Below are 16,978 nucleotides of genomic sequence, written 5' to 3' on the forward strand. Positions count from 1 at the left end.
TTTTGCTTTGTTTTTATACTACACAAATAAGTGGAATCATTTGGTATTTGTCTTTCTCTGCCTGCCTTATTTCACTGAGCATAATAACTTCTAGATCCATCCACATTGTTGTGAATGAGAGAATTTCTTTTCTTTTTATGGCTGAATATTATTCCATTGTATGTAAGTACCACATCTTTATCCATTCATCTACTGATGGACACTTAGGTTGCTTCCATATCTTGGCTATTGTAAATAGTGCTGCAATAAACATAGGGGTGCATATGTCTTTTCGAATCAGGGATGTTTTGTTTGGATAAATTCCTAGGAGTGGAATTACTGGGTCAAATGGTATTTCTATTTTTAGCTTACTGAGGAACCTCCATATTGCTTTCCACAGCAAGTGAACTAGTTTACATTCCCACCAACAGTGTAGGAGGGTTCCCCTTTCTCCACATCCTTGCCAGCATTTGTTGTTCCTTGTCTTTTGGATAGTGGCTATCTAACTGGTGTGAGGTGATACCTCATTGTGGTTTTAATTTGCATTTCCCTGATGATTAGTGATGTGGAGCATCTTTTCATGTGCCTGTTGGCCATCTGAATTTCTTCTTTGGAGAACTGTCTGTTCAGGTCCTCTGCCCATTTTTAATTGGGTTATTTGTTTTTTTTTGGGTGTTGAGGTATATGAGTTCTTTATGTATTTTGGATGTTAAAACCCCTAATAGGGTAAATCATTTATAAATATATTCTCCCGTACTTCAGGTTGCCTTGTTCTAATGATGGTGTCCTTTGCTGTACAGAAACTTTTTAGCTTGATGTAGTCCCACTTGTTCATTTTTTATTTTATTTCCCTTTCCCAAGGAGATGTGTTCAGGAAAAAGTTGCTCACATTTATATTCAAGAGATTTTTGACTGTACTTTCTTCTATGAGTTTTATGGTTTCATGACTTACATTTAAGTTTTTGATCCATTTCGAGTTTACTTTTGTGTATGGAGTTAGACAATAATCCAATTTCATTCTCTTACATGTAGTTTTACAGTTTTGCCAACACCAGTTGTTGAAAAAGCTGTTATTTCCCCATTGAATATCCATCGTATATTAATTGGCCATATATGTGTGGGTTTATATCTGGGCTCTCTGTTTTGTTCTATTGATCTATGGGTCTGTTCTTGTGCCAGTACCAAATTGTTTTGATTATTGTGGCTTTATAGTAGAGCTTGAAGTCAGGGAGTGTAATTCTCCCAGCTTTGTTCTTTCTCAGGATTGCTTTGGCTATTCAGGGTCTTTTGTGGTTCCATGTGAATTGTAGAACTATTTGTTCTAGTTCAGTGAGGAACACTGTTGGTATTTTGATAGGGATTGCATTGAATCTGTAGATTGCTTTAGGCAGGATGGCCATTTTGACAATATTAATTCTTCCTATTCATGAGCACAGGATAAATTTCCATTTATGGGTGCCTTCTTTAATTTCTCTCATAAGCATCATAGTTTTCAGACTACAGGTCTTCATCTCCTTTGTTAGGTTTATTCCTAGGTATTTTGTTCTTTTTAGTGCAATTGTAAAGGGAGTTGTTTTCCTGATTTCCTTTCTGGTAATTTGTTGTTGGTATATAGGAATACAAGAGATTTCTGTATATTAATTTTGTATCCTGCAACTTTACTGAATTCAGTTATTAGCTCTAATAGTTTTTAGGTGCAGTCTTTAGAGTTTTCTATGTATAATATCATGTCATCTGCAAATAGTGACAGCTTAACTTCTTTCTTACCAATTTGGATGCATTTTTTAAATCTCTTTGTGTTGTCTGATTGATGTGGCTAGGACCTCCAGTACTATGACAAATAAAAGTGGGGAGAGTGGACATCCTTGTCTTGTTCCCAATCCTAGAGGAAAAGCTTTCAGCTTTTTGTTATTAAGTATGATGTTGGATGTGGGTTTGTTGTATATGTCCTTTATTATGTTGAATTACATACCCTCTATACCCATTTTATTGAGAGTTCTTATTGTGAATGGATGTTGAATGTTTTCAAATCATTTTTTAGCATCTGTTGAGATGATCATGTGATTTTTGTCCTTCCTTTTGCTGATGTGATGTATGATATTGATTAGTTTATGAATATTGTACCATCTTTGAATCCCTGGAATAAGTCCCACCTGGTTGTGATAGATGATCCTTTTGATGTATTTTGAATTTGGTTTGCTAATATTTTGTTGAGGATTTTTGCATCTATGTTCCTCAGGGGTATTGGTCTATAATTTTCTTTTTTTGCAGTGTCTTTGCCTGGCTTTGGTATCAGAGTAATGCTGGCATCATAGAATGAGTTTGGAAGTATTCCCTCCCTTCTACTTTTTGGAAAACTTTAAGGAGGATGGGTATTAGCTCTTCTTCAAATATTTGGTAAAATCCAGCAATGAAGCCATCTGGTACAGGGGTTTTGTTCTTAGATATATTTTGATTACCAGTTCAATTTCATTGCTGGTAATTGTCTGTTCAGATTTTCTGTTTCTTCCTGGGTCAGTTTTGGAAGGTTGTATTTTTTTAGAAAATTGTCCATTTCTTCTAGGTTGTCTAATTTATTGGCATATAATTTTTCATAGTAATCTCTAATAATTCTTTGTATTTCTGTGGTATACATTGTGATAATTTCTTTTTCATTTCTGATTTTGTTTATGTGTGTACACTCTTTTTTGTTTGATAAGTCTGGCTAGGGATTTATCTATTTTGTTTATTTTCTCAAAGACCCAGCTCATGGTTTCATTGATTGTATTGTTTTATTCTTATCAATTTTATTTATTTCTTCTCTCATCTTTATTATATCCCTCCTTCTACTGACTTTGGGCTTCATTTGTTGTTCTTTTTCTAATTTAATTGTTAATTTGAACTGTTTATTTGGAATTGTTTTTGTTTCTTGCAGTAAGCCTCTGTTGCTATGTACTTTCCTCTTAGCCTTCACTGCATCCCATAGGTTTTGGGCTGTTGAGTTGTTGTTTTCATTTTTCTCCATGTATTGCTTGATCTCTGTTTTAATTTGGTCATTGATCCACTGATTATTTACAGCATGTTGTTTAGCCTCCATGTGTTTGTTTATAGGCTTTTTTGTTTTCATTTGTAATTTATTTCTAGTTTCATAGTGCTGTGGTCTGAGAAGATGCTGATACAATTTCAATGTTTTTTAATTTATTGAGGCTGTTTTTGTGACCTAGTATATGATCTGTTCTGGAAAACTTTCCATGTACACTTAAAAAGAATGTGTACCCTGCTGCTTTTGGGTGAAATGTTCTGTAGATCTCTGTTAAGCCCATGTGATCTAATGTATTGTTCAGTGCCTGTTTCCTTACTTATTTTCTTTCTGGTTGATCTGTGTATTGATGTGAGTGGTGTGTTAAAGTCTCCTAAAGTGAATGTTTTATATTTGATTTCCCCCTTTAATTCTGTTACTATTTGTTTTACATATTTAGGTAATACTATATTAGGTACACAGATATTTATAATGGTTATATCCTCTTGTTGGACTGACCCCTTTATCATTATATATGTCCTTTGTCTCTTGTTACTTTCTTTTTCTTGAAGTCTATTTTGTCTGATATCCATACTGCTACTCCTGCTTTTTTTCTCTATATTATTTGCATGAACTCTTTTTCCATTCCTTCACTTTTAGTCTGTGTATTTCCTTGGGTCTGACATGAGTCTCTTGTAAGCAGCATATAAATGAGTCTTGTTTCTGTCACTCTGTGTCTTTTGATTGGTACATTCAGTCTATTTACATTTAAGGTTATTATTGATAGATATGTACATATCGCCACTTTATTAATTGTTTTCTGGTTGTTTGTATATGTATTCTCTGTTCCTTTTTTCCTTCCTTATATTCTTTTCTTAGTATTTGATGGATTTCTTTAGTGTTGTGATTAGATTTTTTCTCTCTTTCTTTTTTATTCCTTCCTTCCTCCTTCCCTCCCTCCTTCCTTCTCTTCCTTCCTCTCTTCTACTGTCCCTTCCTCCCTCCCTCCTTCTCTCTCTCTCCCTCCTTCTCTCTCTCTTTCTTTCTTTCTTCCTTTCTTTTTCTCTCTCTCTCTTTCTTTCTTTCTTCTTTCTTTCCTTCCTTCCTTCCTTCCTTCCTTCCTTCCTTCCTTCCTTCCTTCCTTCCTTCCTTCCTTCCTTCCTTCCTTCCTTCCTCCCTTCCTTTCTCTCTTTCTTCTTTCTTTCTTTCTTTCTTTCTCTCTCTCTCTTTTTCTATTACAGGCTTTAGATCTCTGGTTACCAAAGGTTCAAGGATAGCTTCCTTACAATATAACAGTGTATTTTAAATTACTGATTACTGCATTTCAAACACAATCTAGAAGTATGTTCCCCCACCTTCTTCTTGTTCTTCCTCCTCCACTCTTTATGTGTTAGGTCATATCCTGCACTTTTTGTGTACCTATTTACTGATTTTTTGAGTAGTTGATTTAATTTCATACTTGCCTGGAAATTAATTGGCTACTCCCTTTATTGTGGGTTTATTTTCACTGGTGAAAGCTTTTTAGCCTTAGGAACATTCCCATGTACAGCTGTTCCTTTATAACACCTGTAAGGCTGGCCTAGTGGTGGTGAATTCCTTTAACTTTTGTTTATCTGGAAATTGTTTATTACCTGCTTCAAATGTAAATGATAATCTTGCTGGGTAGAGTATTCTTGGTTGGAGGCCCTTCTGTTTTATTACATTAAATGTATCATGCTGGGATATATTTATGCAAAATGAGAAAGCTGGGAGTATCTACCTTCTGGCCTGTAAAGTTTCTGCTGAGAGGTTTGCTGATAGGCTGATGGGGTTTCTTTATAAGTTATCTTTTTTCTCTCTCTGGCTGCTTTCAATAGTCTCTCTTTGTCCTTGATTTTTGCCATCTTAATTTTTATATGTCTTGGTGTTGTCTTCCTGGGGTTCCTTTTGTTAGGGGTTCTCTGTACTTCCATGACTTGAGTGTCTATTTCCTTTCCCAGATTGGGGAAGTTTTCAGCAATTATTTCCTCAGAAAGACTTTCTATGTCTTTGCCTCTTTCTTCTCCTTTTGGTATCCCTATTATATGAATATTGTTCTCTTTGAATTGGTCACACAGCTCTCTTATTAGTTGTTCATCCCTAGAGATCCTTTTTTCTCCCTGTTTTTCAGCTTTATTGTTTTCTTGCTCCCTGATTTCCAAATAATTTACAACTTCTTTAGCCTGTGAAAGTCTGCTATTAAATCCCTCCATTGTATGTTTCATTACAGCTACTTCTTCAGCTCTGAATGGCTCTTTGTAGATCATCTGTCTTTTTGTTGAGATCCTTCCTGAGATCTTGAATTTTTTTGTCTGTAGATCTGTGAGTGTGCTTATGACTTTTACTTTGAAGTCTTTATCAAGAAGATTGGTGATTTCAGTTTCATTCAGCCCTTTTTCTTGTGTTTTGTCTTGTAGTTTTGTTTGGAACAAATTCCTCCATCTCCTTAATTTTCAGTGTTTTCTATGGAGTAATACTTTTTGAAGGAGGTGCTCTCTAGTGCCCAGAAGCTCAAGACACTTCACTTTCCAGTGTGGAAGCCCAAGCTCTTTGAGAGCCATGGACAGGGCACCTTTGTGTCTGGCTTTTAGTGATGTGATTCCAGGCAGGCTGTTTGCTTTAGCCATGCCTTTATGATCAGTGCATAAGTCTCTGCTGGAGTTGTTGTGGGTGGGGCCACCCTCTTCCTGGGCTACAGCAGTGACAGGGGATGCATCCCCTGGTGTCTGCTGAGAGGAAGGAACTACTGGGGCTAGCTCCTACAGGCAGCACCCTGGCTGAGGCTGGGAAAGCTGGAAGGGTCTCCCTTTGCCCACCCAGCAATAAAGTTTGACACCACTGCTGGGCAAAGTGGACTGCCAGTTGGCCACAGGCATGCAGGGAGAAGCCTCTGGTGCTGCACTGCTGGAGCTGCCATGTGTGGAGCTGCCCTCCACCTGGGCCACAGCAGTTGTGGAGACCACAGGTAGGTGGGTCAGGCAGGGCCAGTGCCTGCCAGGAGGACAGAGCTCCTGGCACTGCTTCCCAGGGCTGGCTTCTGCAGGCAGTTCCCTTGCTGAGGCTGAGAAAGCTGGAAGGGTCTCCCTCTGCCTACCCAGTAGCAAAGTTTGACACCATTGCCAGGCCAACTGGACCATCAGCTGGTTGTGTGCACAGGAGAAGCCTTGGTGCTGCATTGCTAGAGCTGCAGTGGGTGGAACTGCCCTCTTCCTGGCCTGCAGCAATGGCAGGGGCTGCAGTCAGGTGGGACCAGCTCTTGCTGGGAGGAAGGAGCACCTGGGGCTGGCTCCCAGTGGCAGTGCCCTAGCTGGGCCAAAACAAGACTGAGAAAGCTGGGAGGGTCTTCCTCTACCTACCAGCACAAAGTCTGACCTCACTGCAAGGCCAAGTGGGTCATCAGCAGGCCATGCACTTCAGGGAGTAGCCTTGGGGCTGCATTGCCAGCAAAGTAGTGGACATGTGGGGCTCCTACAAGTTCCCAACCTATTGGCTGAGGGCAGTCTGGGGAGGTATTGTCCACCTGCCCTTTCTCCTGAACAGAGAACTCCATGCCCCTCTGGTGCCCCTCTCAACTACTGGGAAGTCTTTCCAAATGCCCACATTGCTTTTGTCTCAGGGGGGCCAGTAGAATGTGCCTATTCTTCAAAAGTGGCTGGAATCCCAGCCTCCCCAAGTGTTCCATCTGTCTCTGTTGTCCAACCCCACTAACCACCAGAGCACCATGTAATGTGGATTCCTGCTCCTGGAGCAGACTTCCAGGGACAGGTGTTTGGTGATCCTGAGCTTCTGTTCCTCTTCCTCCTGCCTGTTGGATGGGGTAGGGGGAGGGATTGTGTCCTGCCAGTTCTCAGCTTTGCCACTTTACCCTTTTCTGTGAGGTCTTCTCATCTTCCCCAGATGTAGTCAGTTCTGCAGTCTTCAGGTAGTTTCCAGGTTTAGTTGTATTTGCTGTATTTTCCTCTTTCATGTGTTTTTGGGAGGAGGTTTCTGCCTTGCCTTCTTACTCGGTCATCTTTTCCCCACATTTTCTTTATCAATTCATCTATCTATGGACAGTTGGGTTGCTTTCATATCTTGGTAATTATAAATAATGCTATGGTAAATATAAGAGTACGTATATCTTTTCAAATTAGTGATTTTGTTTTCTTTGGTTAAATTCCCAGAAGTGAAATTACTGGGTCATATGATAGTTCTATTTTTAGATTTTGAGAAATCTCCATACTGTTTTCCATAGTGGCTGCACCAATTTGCAATCCCACCAGCAGTGTGTGAGGGAATTCTCTTCTCCACATCCTTGCCAGCACTTGTTATTTCTTGTCTTGTTGATATTAGCCACTCTGACTGTTATGATGTGATATGGTGGTTTTAATTTGCATTTCCTTAATGATTAGTGAAGTTGAGCATCTTTTCATGTGTCTGTCAGCCATCTGTATGTCTTCTTTAGAAATATGCCTATTCGGGTCCTTTGCCAATTTCTTAATCAGATTGGTTTTTGGAATTGAGTTGTGTGAGTTCTTTATGTATTTTGGGTATTAGCCCCTAACTGGATATATAATTTGCAAATATCTTCTCCCATTCAGTAGGTTGTCTTTTAATTTTGTTAATAGTTTCCTTTGCTGTACAGAAGTGTTTTTATTTTAATGTAGTCCCACTTGTTTTATTTTTACTTTAGTTTCCCTTGCCTAGGGAGACATATCTGGAAAAATATTACTAATGCTCATGTTTTAGAATTTACTGCCTATGTTTTCTTCTAAAAGTTTTAGGTCTTTAATCCATTTTTAGTTTCTTTTTGTGTATGGTTATATGACACTGGTCTAGTTTCATTTTTCTGCATGTAGCTGTCCAGTTTGCCCAACATCATTTAGTGTCTTTTCCCCATTATATATCTTGCCTCTTTTGTCAAATATTAACTGACCATATAGACATGGCTCTATTTCTGGACTCTCTATTCAGTTTCATTGATCTGTGTGTCTATTTTTGTAGTATAGTTTGAAATCAAGAGTGTGATACCCCTAGCTTTGTTCTTTTTTCTCAAGATTGTTTTGGCTACTTAGGATCTTTCGTTGTTCCGTAAAAATTTTAGGATTATTTGCTATAGTCTGAAAAATGCCATTGATATTTTGATAGGTATTGTGTTAGGATAGTATGTAGATTCCTTTGTGTAGGATTGCCATTTTAACAATACTAATTCTCCCTATCAATGAGCATAGAATGTCTTTCCATTTATTTGTGTCATCTCAGGAAGCTGTGTTTTAATAAACCCTCCAGGAGACTGTGGTATAGGCTCAAGTTTGAGAACCACAGGGCTAGGAGAACAGACAGTGTGTTTTCCACCTACTGGAAACCCCAGCCACCTGGTCTGTAAAGGCACTTGGGAACTCATACCCATTAGTAAGGCACAGAAATTACAGTGCATTTAATGAAATCAATAATTTGAGGGTGGGTTTATTCAACTGATCAATCCAATGGGGTGACTCCTTTACAAAGAAATAATCAGATAACTTTAATCTTAATAGTGGCCCTAGGGAAGGAGCCAAGATGGCAGCATGAGTAGGACAGTGGAAATCTCCCAAAACCATATATATTTTTGAAAATACAACAAATACAACTACGCCTAACAGAGAGACCAGAAGATACAGGACAACAGCCAGGCTACATCTACATCTGCAAGAACTCAGCATCTCACGAAGGGGGTAAGGTACAAAGCTGTGACATGGTGGTACCTGAGCACTCCCCCCACCCCAGCTCACCAGTGGGAGGAAAAGAGTCAGAGTGGGGAGGGAGTGGAAGCACAGGACTGCCAAATAATCAGCTCTAGTAATCTGCACCGGGAGCCCAGACACACATTGCATGGTGTACTGGATATTAGAGAAATGGAAAAGTAAAATCTGCAAGCAGGTCGCTACAGCTGGCTCTCCTAGGACAAAAGAAAAGCGAGTGCTTTTTGAAGGTCTTAAAGGGACAGGGGCTTAACAGCTGGATGGAATCGTCCAGGCACACTCAGCCCCGTAGGCTGGGAATCCTAAGGAACTTCAGACACCCTAAACCCTGGGTGGCAATGCACCTTTACGGCCCCTTACAGCAATAAGCAGCCTGCCATTCATTCCCTCTAGCTGGCGCTGCTCCCCCACAGCGGCAGAGCAGCCGGAGAGAGGCTGCACCCTCAGCAACTGCCCAGAGTCTCCTCCCAGTGCACAGCTACCTGGGCCAGACCCAGAGGCTACTGCCAGTGTGCAGGTGCCTGGCACAGACAGACAAAGCCAGGGCAAGGTGCAAAGGGGAGCTATTCTTGCAAGAGAACACACATGGTGTGCCTGCCTCTCCCCACAGGGCTCTGGGCTACCCTGAGGGCTCCCCTGCCCATGGCAGCTCAGGGGATTAAACCGGAGGCTGCTCCCAGTCTGCGGGTAACTGACACAGGCAGCGGAGAAGGGCAAAGTGACCAGCAAGCAGGATTGGACTTTGTTCTCCCAGCTGACACATGCGCTACCTGCCTATGATGACCTCTATTGCTTTGAAAAGGGAGAAAAATTTGGTCCAGTCAAGAATAACCCAGACATCCCCTGACACAGGGCCTGGGGAGATAGATATAACCAATCTTCTTGAAAAAGAATTCAAAACAAAGGTCATATCCATGCTTATGGACCTGCAGAGAAATATGCAAGAGGTAAGGGATAAAGTCAGGAGGGAGATTACAGAAGTGAAACAATCTCTGGAAGGACTTAAGAGCAGACTGGATGAGGTGCAAGAGACTGTTAATGGAATAGAAATCAGAGAACAGGAATACAGAGAAGCTGAGGTAGAGAGAGATAAAAGGATCTCCAGGAATGAAAGAATATGAAGAGAACTGTATGACCAATCCAAACGGAACAATATTTGCATTATAGGGGTACCAGAAGAAGAAGAGAGAAAAAGGGATAGAAAGTGTCTTTGAAGAAATAATTGCTGTGGGAATGTAAACTAATTCAACCATTGTAGAAAGCAGTACGGAGGTTCCTCATAATGCTCAAAATAGAAATACCATTTGACCCAGGAATTCCACTTCTAGAAATTTACCCTAAGAATGCAGCACTTCAGTTTGAAAAAGACAGATGCACCCCTATGTTTATCACTGCACTGTTCACAATAGCCAAGATATGGAAGCAAACTAAATGTCCATCAGTAGATGAATGGATAAAGAAGATGTGGTACATATACACAATGGAATATTATGCAGCCATAAGAAAAAAACAGATCCTACTATTCGCAACAACATGGATGGAGCTAGAAGATATTATGCTCAGTGAAATAAGCCAAGTGGAGAAGGACAAGTACCAAATGATTTCACTCATATGAGGAGTAGAAGAACAAAGGAAAACTGAAGGAACAAAACATCAGCAGAATCACAGAACCCAAGAATGGACTAATAGCTACCAAAGGGAAAGGGACTGGGGAGGATGGGTGGGAAGGGAGGGATAAGGGTGGGGGAAAAGGAAGAGGGTGTTACAATTAGCATGTATAGTGCGTGGGGGACACAGGGAGTGCTGCGCAACACAGAGAAGACAAGTAGTGATTTTACAGCATCTTACTACTCAGATGGACAGTAACTGTGAAGGAGTATGTGGGGGGGACTTGGTGAAGGGGGGAACCTAGTAAACATAATATTCTTTCTGTAATTGTAGATTAATGATAACAAAAAAAAAAAAGAATTGCTGAAAACTTCCCCAAACTAGGGGAGGAAATAGTCTCTCAGACCATGGAAGCCTACAGATCTCCCAACACAGGGGACCCAAGGAGGATAACACCAAGACATATAATAATTAAAATAACAAAGATCAAAGACAAGGACAGAGTATTAAAGGCAGCCAGAGAGAGAAAAAAGATCACCTACAAAGGAAAACCCATTAGGCAATCATCAAAATTCTCAACAGAAATCTTACAGGCTGGAAGAGAATGGCATGATATACTTAATGCAATGAAACAGAAGGGCCTTGAACCAAGAATACTGTATCCACCACAATTATCATTTAAATATGAAGGAGGGATTAAACAATTCCCACACAAGCAAAAGTTTAGGGAATTTGCCTCCCACAAACCATCTCTACAGGGTATTTTAAAGGGACTGCTCTAGATAGAAGCACTCCTAAGGCTAAATAGATGTCACCAGAGAAAATAAAATCAAAGCAAAGAAAGCAGACCAATCAAATACTAACTAAAGGCAAAAAATAAAATCAACTACTCACAAAAGCAGTCAAAGGAAACACAAAAGAGTACAGAATAAAACACCTAACATATAAAGAATGGAGGAGGAGGAATAAGAAAGAAGAGAGATAAAGAATCATCAGAGTGTGTTTATAACAGCTTAATAAGTGAGTTAAGTTAGATGGTTAGATAGTAAAGAAACTACCCTTGAACCTTTGCTAACCAGGAATCTAAAGTCTGCAATGGCAATAAGTACATATCTTTCAATAAACACCCTAAATGTAAATGGGCTGAATACACCAATCAAAAGACACAGAGTAATAGAATGGATAAAAAAGCAAGACCCACCTATATACTGCAAAGAAGAGACTCACTTCAAACCCAAAGACATACACAGACTAAAAGTGAAGGGATGGAAAAAGATGTTTCATGCAAACAATAGGGAGAGAAAAGCAGGTGTTGCTGTACTTGTAGCAGACAAAATAGACTTCAAACCAAAGAAAGTAACCAAAGAGATAAAGAGGGACATTACATAACGGTAAAGGGGGCAGTCCAGCAAGAGGATATAACCATTATAAATATATATGCACCCAATATAGGATCACCAACATATGTGAAACAAATACTAAAAGAATTAAAGGAGGAAATAGAATGCAATGTATTTGCTCTAGGAGACTTCAACACACCACTCACTCCAAAGGACAGATCCACCAGACAGAAAATAAGTAAGGACACAGAGGTACTGAACAACACACTGGAACAGAGGGACCTAACAGACATCTACAGAACTCTACACCCAAAAGCAGCAGGATACACATTCTTCTCAAGTGTACATGGAACATTTTCTAGAATAGACCACATACTAGGCCACAAAAAGAGCCTCAGTAAATTCAAAAAGATTAAAATTGTAACAACCAACTTCTCAGACCACACAGGTAGAAAACTAGAAATAAATTGTACAAAGAAAACAAAAAGGCTCACAAACACATGGAGGCTTAACGTGCTACTAAATAATCAATGGATCAATGACCAAATTAAAATAGAGATCAAGCAATATATGGAGACATATGACAACAACAGCACAAAGCCCCAACTTCTGTGGGACACAGTGAAGTCAGTTCTAAGAGGAAAGTATATAGCAACGCATGCCTATTTAAAGAAGGAGGAACAATCCCAAATGAATAGTCTAAAGTCATAATTATTGAAACTGGAGAAAGAAGAACAAATAAGGCCCAAAGTCAGCAGAAGGAGGGACAAAATAAAGATCAGAGAAGAAACAAATAAAATTGAAAGAATAAAACAATAGAAAAAATCAATGAAACCAAGAGCTGGTTCTTTGAGAAAATAAACAAAATAGATAAACCCCTATCCAAACCTATTAAGAGAAAAAGAGAATCTATACACATCAACAGAATCAGAAATGAGAAAGGAAAAATTATGATGGACCCCACAGAAATACAAAGAATTATTACAGAATACTATGAAAATCTATATGCTAACAAGCTGGAAAACCTAGAAGAAATGGATAACTTTCTAGAAAAATACAACCTTCCAAGATTGACCCAGGAAGAAACAGAAAATCTAAACAGACCAATTACCAGCAATGAAATTGAACCAGTAATCAAAAAACTACCCAAGAACAAAACCCCTGGTCCAGATAGATTCACCACTGAATTTTATCAGACATATAGAGAAGACATAATACCCATTCTCCTTAAAGTTTTCCAAAAAACAGAAGAGGAGGGAATACTTCCAAGCTCATTCTATGAGGCCAGCCTCACTCTAATACCTAAACCTGGCAAAGACCCCACCAAAAAAGAAAATTACAGACCAATATCCCTGATGAACATAGATGCAAAAATACTCAAAAAATGTTAGCAAACCAAATTCAAAAATACATCAAGAGGATCATACACCATGATCAAATGGGATTCATCTCAGGGATGCAAGGATGGTACAACATTCAAAAATCAACATCATCCACCACATCAACAAAAAGAAGGACAAAAAACACATGATCATCTCCAAGGATGCTGAAAAAGCATTTGACAAAATTCTACATCCATTCATGATAAAAACTCTCAATAAAATGGGTATGGAGGGCAAGTACCTCAACATAATAAAGGCCATATATGACAAACCCACAGCCAACATCATACTTAACAGCAAGAAGCTGAAAGCTTTTCCTTTAAGATTGGGAAGAAGACAGGGATGTCCACTCTCCCCACTGTTGTTCAACATAGTACTGGAGGTCCTAGCCACAGCAATCAGACAACACAAAGAAATAAAAGGTATCCAGATTAGTTAAGAAGATTTCAAACTGTCACTAATTGCAGATGCCATGATATTGTACATAAAAAGTCCTAAAGACCCCACTCCAAAACTACTAGAACTAATATCGGAATTCAGCAAAGTTGCAGGATACAAAATTAATATATAGAAATCGGTTGCTTTCCTATACATTAATGATGAACTAACAGAAAGAGAAATCAGGAAAACAATTCCATTCACAATTGCATCAAAAAGAATAAAATACCTAGGAATAAACCTTACCAAGGAAGTGAAAGACCTGTACCCTGAAAACTGCAAGACACTCTTAAGAGAAATTAAAGACACTAACAAATGGAAACTCATCCCATGCTCTTGGCAAGGAAGAATTAATATTGCCAAAATGGCCATCCTGCCTAACACAATCTACATATTCAATGCAATCTCTATCAAAATACCTACAGCATCTATCAACTAACTGGAACAAATAGTTTTAAAATTCATATGGAACTGCAAAAGACCCTGAATAGCCAAAGCAATCCTGAGAAGGAAGAATAAAGCAGGGGGATCTCGCTTCTCAACTTCAAGCTCTACTACAAAGCCACAGTAATCAAAACAATTTGGTACTGGAACAAGAAGAGACCCACAGACCAGTGGAACAGAATAGAGAGTCCAGATATTAACCCAAACATATATGGTCCATTAATATACAATAAAGGAGCCATGGACATACAATGGGGATGTGACAGCCTCTTCAACAGTTGGTGTTGGCAAAACTGGGCAGCTACATGGAAGAGAATGAAACTGCATCAGTGTCTCACTCCATACACAAAAGTAAATTCGAAATGGATGAAAGACCTGAATGTAAGTCATGAAACCCAAAAACTCTTGGAAAAAAACATAGGCAAATATCTCTTGGACATAAACATGAGCAACTTCTTCATGAACATATCTCCCTGGGCAAGGGAAACAAAAGCAAAAATGAACCAGTGGGACTATATCAAGCTGAAAAGCTTCTGTACAGCAAAGGTCACCACCAATAGAATGAAAAGGCATTGTACAGTATGGGAGAATATATTCATAAATGACAGATCTGATAAAGGGTTGACATCTAAAATATATAAAGAGCTCACGCACCTCAACAAACAAAAAGCAAATAATCCAATTAAAAAATGGGCAGAGGAGCTGAACAGACAGTTCTCCAAAGAAGAAATTCAGATGGCCAACAGATACATGAAAAGATGCTCCACATCGCTTGTCATCAGAGAAATGCAAATTAAAACCACAATGAGATATCACCTCACACCAGTAAGGATCGCCACCATTGAAAAGACAAACAACAACAAATGTTGGCAAGGTTGTGGAGAAAGGGGAACCCTCCTACACTGCTGGTGGGAATGTAAATTAGTTCAACCATTGTGGAAAGCAGTATGGAGGTTCCTCAAGAAACTTAAAATAGAAATACCATTTGACCCAGGAATTCCACTTCTAGGAATTTACCCTAAGAATGCAGCAGTCCAGTTTGAAAAAGACATATGCACCCCTATGTTTATCGCAGCACTATTTACAATAGCCAAGAAATGGAAGCAACCTGTGTTCATCAGTAGATGAATGGATAAAGAAGAGGTGGTACATATATACAATGGAATATTATTCGGCCATAAGAAGAGAACAAATCCTACCATTTGCAACAACATGGATGGAGCTAGAGGGTATTATGCTCGGTGAAATAAGCCAGGTGGAAAAAGACAAGTATCAAATGATTTCATTCATCTGTGGAATATAAGAACAAAGGAAAAAACTGAAGGAACAAAACAGCAGCAGACTGACAGACTCCAAGAATGGACTAACAGTTACCAAAGGGAAAGGGACTGGGGAGGATGGGTGGTAACGGAGGAATAAGGGGAAGAAAAAAAACGGGCATTACTATTAGCAGACATAACGTAGGGAGGTACATGGGGAGGGTTATACAACACAGAGAAGACAAGTCGTGATTTTATAGCATGTTACTACGCTGATGGACAGTGAATGTAATGGGATATGTGTGGGGGACTTGGTGATGGGGGGAGTCTAGTAAACATAATGTTCCTCTTGTAATTGTAGATTAATGATACCAAAGGAAATTAAAAAAAATAGTGGCCCTTTTAGTTCCCCCAGTGAAAATTGAGGCTTAAACAGGTTAAGTTACTATTTAAGGTCACAGCACTAATAAGTAACAGAACCAAGATTTGGACCCAGGTGCTGACTGACTCCAAGTCCTTTCCCTTGCCTTCCGTATATAAGTTCTAATTATGTGCTCAATTGTTTCTGTAGAATTTGGCTTTTTTTAATACTTTGTTTTAAATTGTGATATAATATACATACACTACCTACAGAAAGTTCACCACATACCCCTGTATGTCTCTCTCTTCCCCCAGGAGATAACCAGTATTTTGACTCTTGTGATAATTGTTTCTTTGCTTTTCTTTTTTAAACCTCTTCTATAAGCATTCTTAAAATGTGTAGTTTGTTTCTTTTCCTATTTTGAACCTTATGTGAAAGGAATCATATCTTTTTTATGTCTTGTGTCTTTGTTCAACATTGTTTGTCACCTTCATCTGTGTTGTTATATGTAGCCATAGTTTATTTTTATTGCTATGTGTAGTGTTTCATTAATGAATAATAAATATTTTACTTATCCTATAATCCATCATTTCTTCATTACCACTGTCACTCTCCTAATTAAAATTATTCCTTTTTAAGCTTTCCAGGGTCCCTAACTGTGCTCCTTATTTTTAGGCTTTCCCTATCTGCTGCCAGAGGAATCTTCTGAAAGTCAATCTTTATCATGTCCCTCCTGTTAAAAGAAGTTGGAGAAGGAGAGGAAGAAGAAAGGTAGGGATGTAGGCCTTGAAGACCATTTTAAAGATTCTGGTTTTTATCCTAAGGACAATGAAAAGCCCTATCTCGCTGATAATTTTAACTTTCTAAGCTCATAGACTCTTACTCCAGAGTCCTTGAACACTGGATTAGAGTCCTTTGATAGCTATGCCTGCAAGAATCCAACCAAGTTTGCTAGGTCCTCCTTAAGTGCTGCTTCACACCCCTTGGGATCACTTCATCCACTGGCTAAGTTCTCTTTGCACTGACCCCATGTGCCAGTTCTCTCTTTGATTTCTCTGTAATCAACTGTTAAATTCTGTAGGGGAGGAAACTTTTACCTTTACCCTCCTAAGGTTCTTTTTGGCTGGTCCTGAGTATTAAATTGACATAAGACAGATCAATAGGAGAAAAACATACTAATTTAAATCAAGTTTTATGTGATACAGGAGACTTCATAAGGAATGAAGATCCAAAGACATGGCAAAACATATTTGTTTTTACATTAGGTTGAATGAAGAGAAGCATTTATGGAAAAGTGACTCAACTATGTGGGGAGGCTAAAGGAAGATAATTTTAACAAGGTTTGTTTATGTTGAATTCTTTTGATCTTAACTTACTGTTCTTGATAAGAATGTTACATTCCTTCTAGATGAAATATAGAAATTCTTAGAA

The sequence above is a fragment of the Manis javanica genome, chromosome 1 (genome assembly GCF_040802235.1).
Source record: "Manis javanica isolate MJ-LG chromosome 1, MJ_LKY, whole genome shotgun sequence".
Classification (NCBI taxonomy): domain Eukaryota; kingdom Metazoa; phylum Chordata; class Mammalia; order Pholidota; family Manidae; genus Manis; species Manis javanica.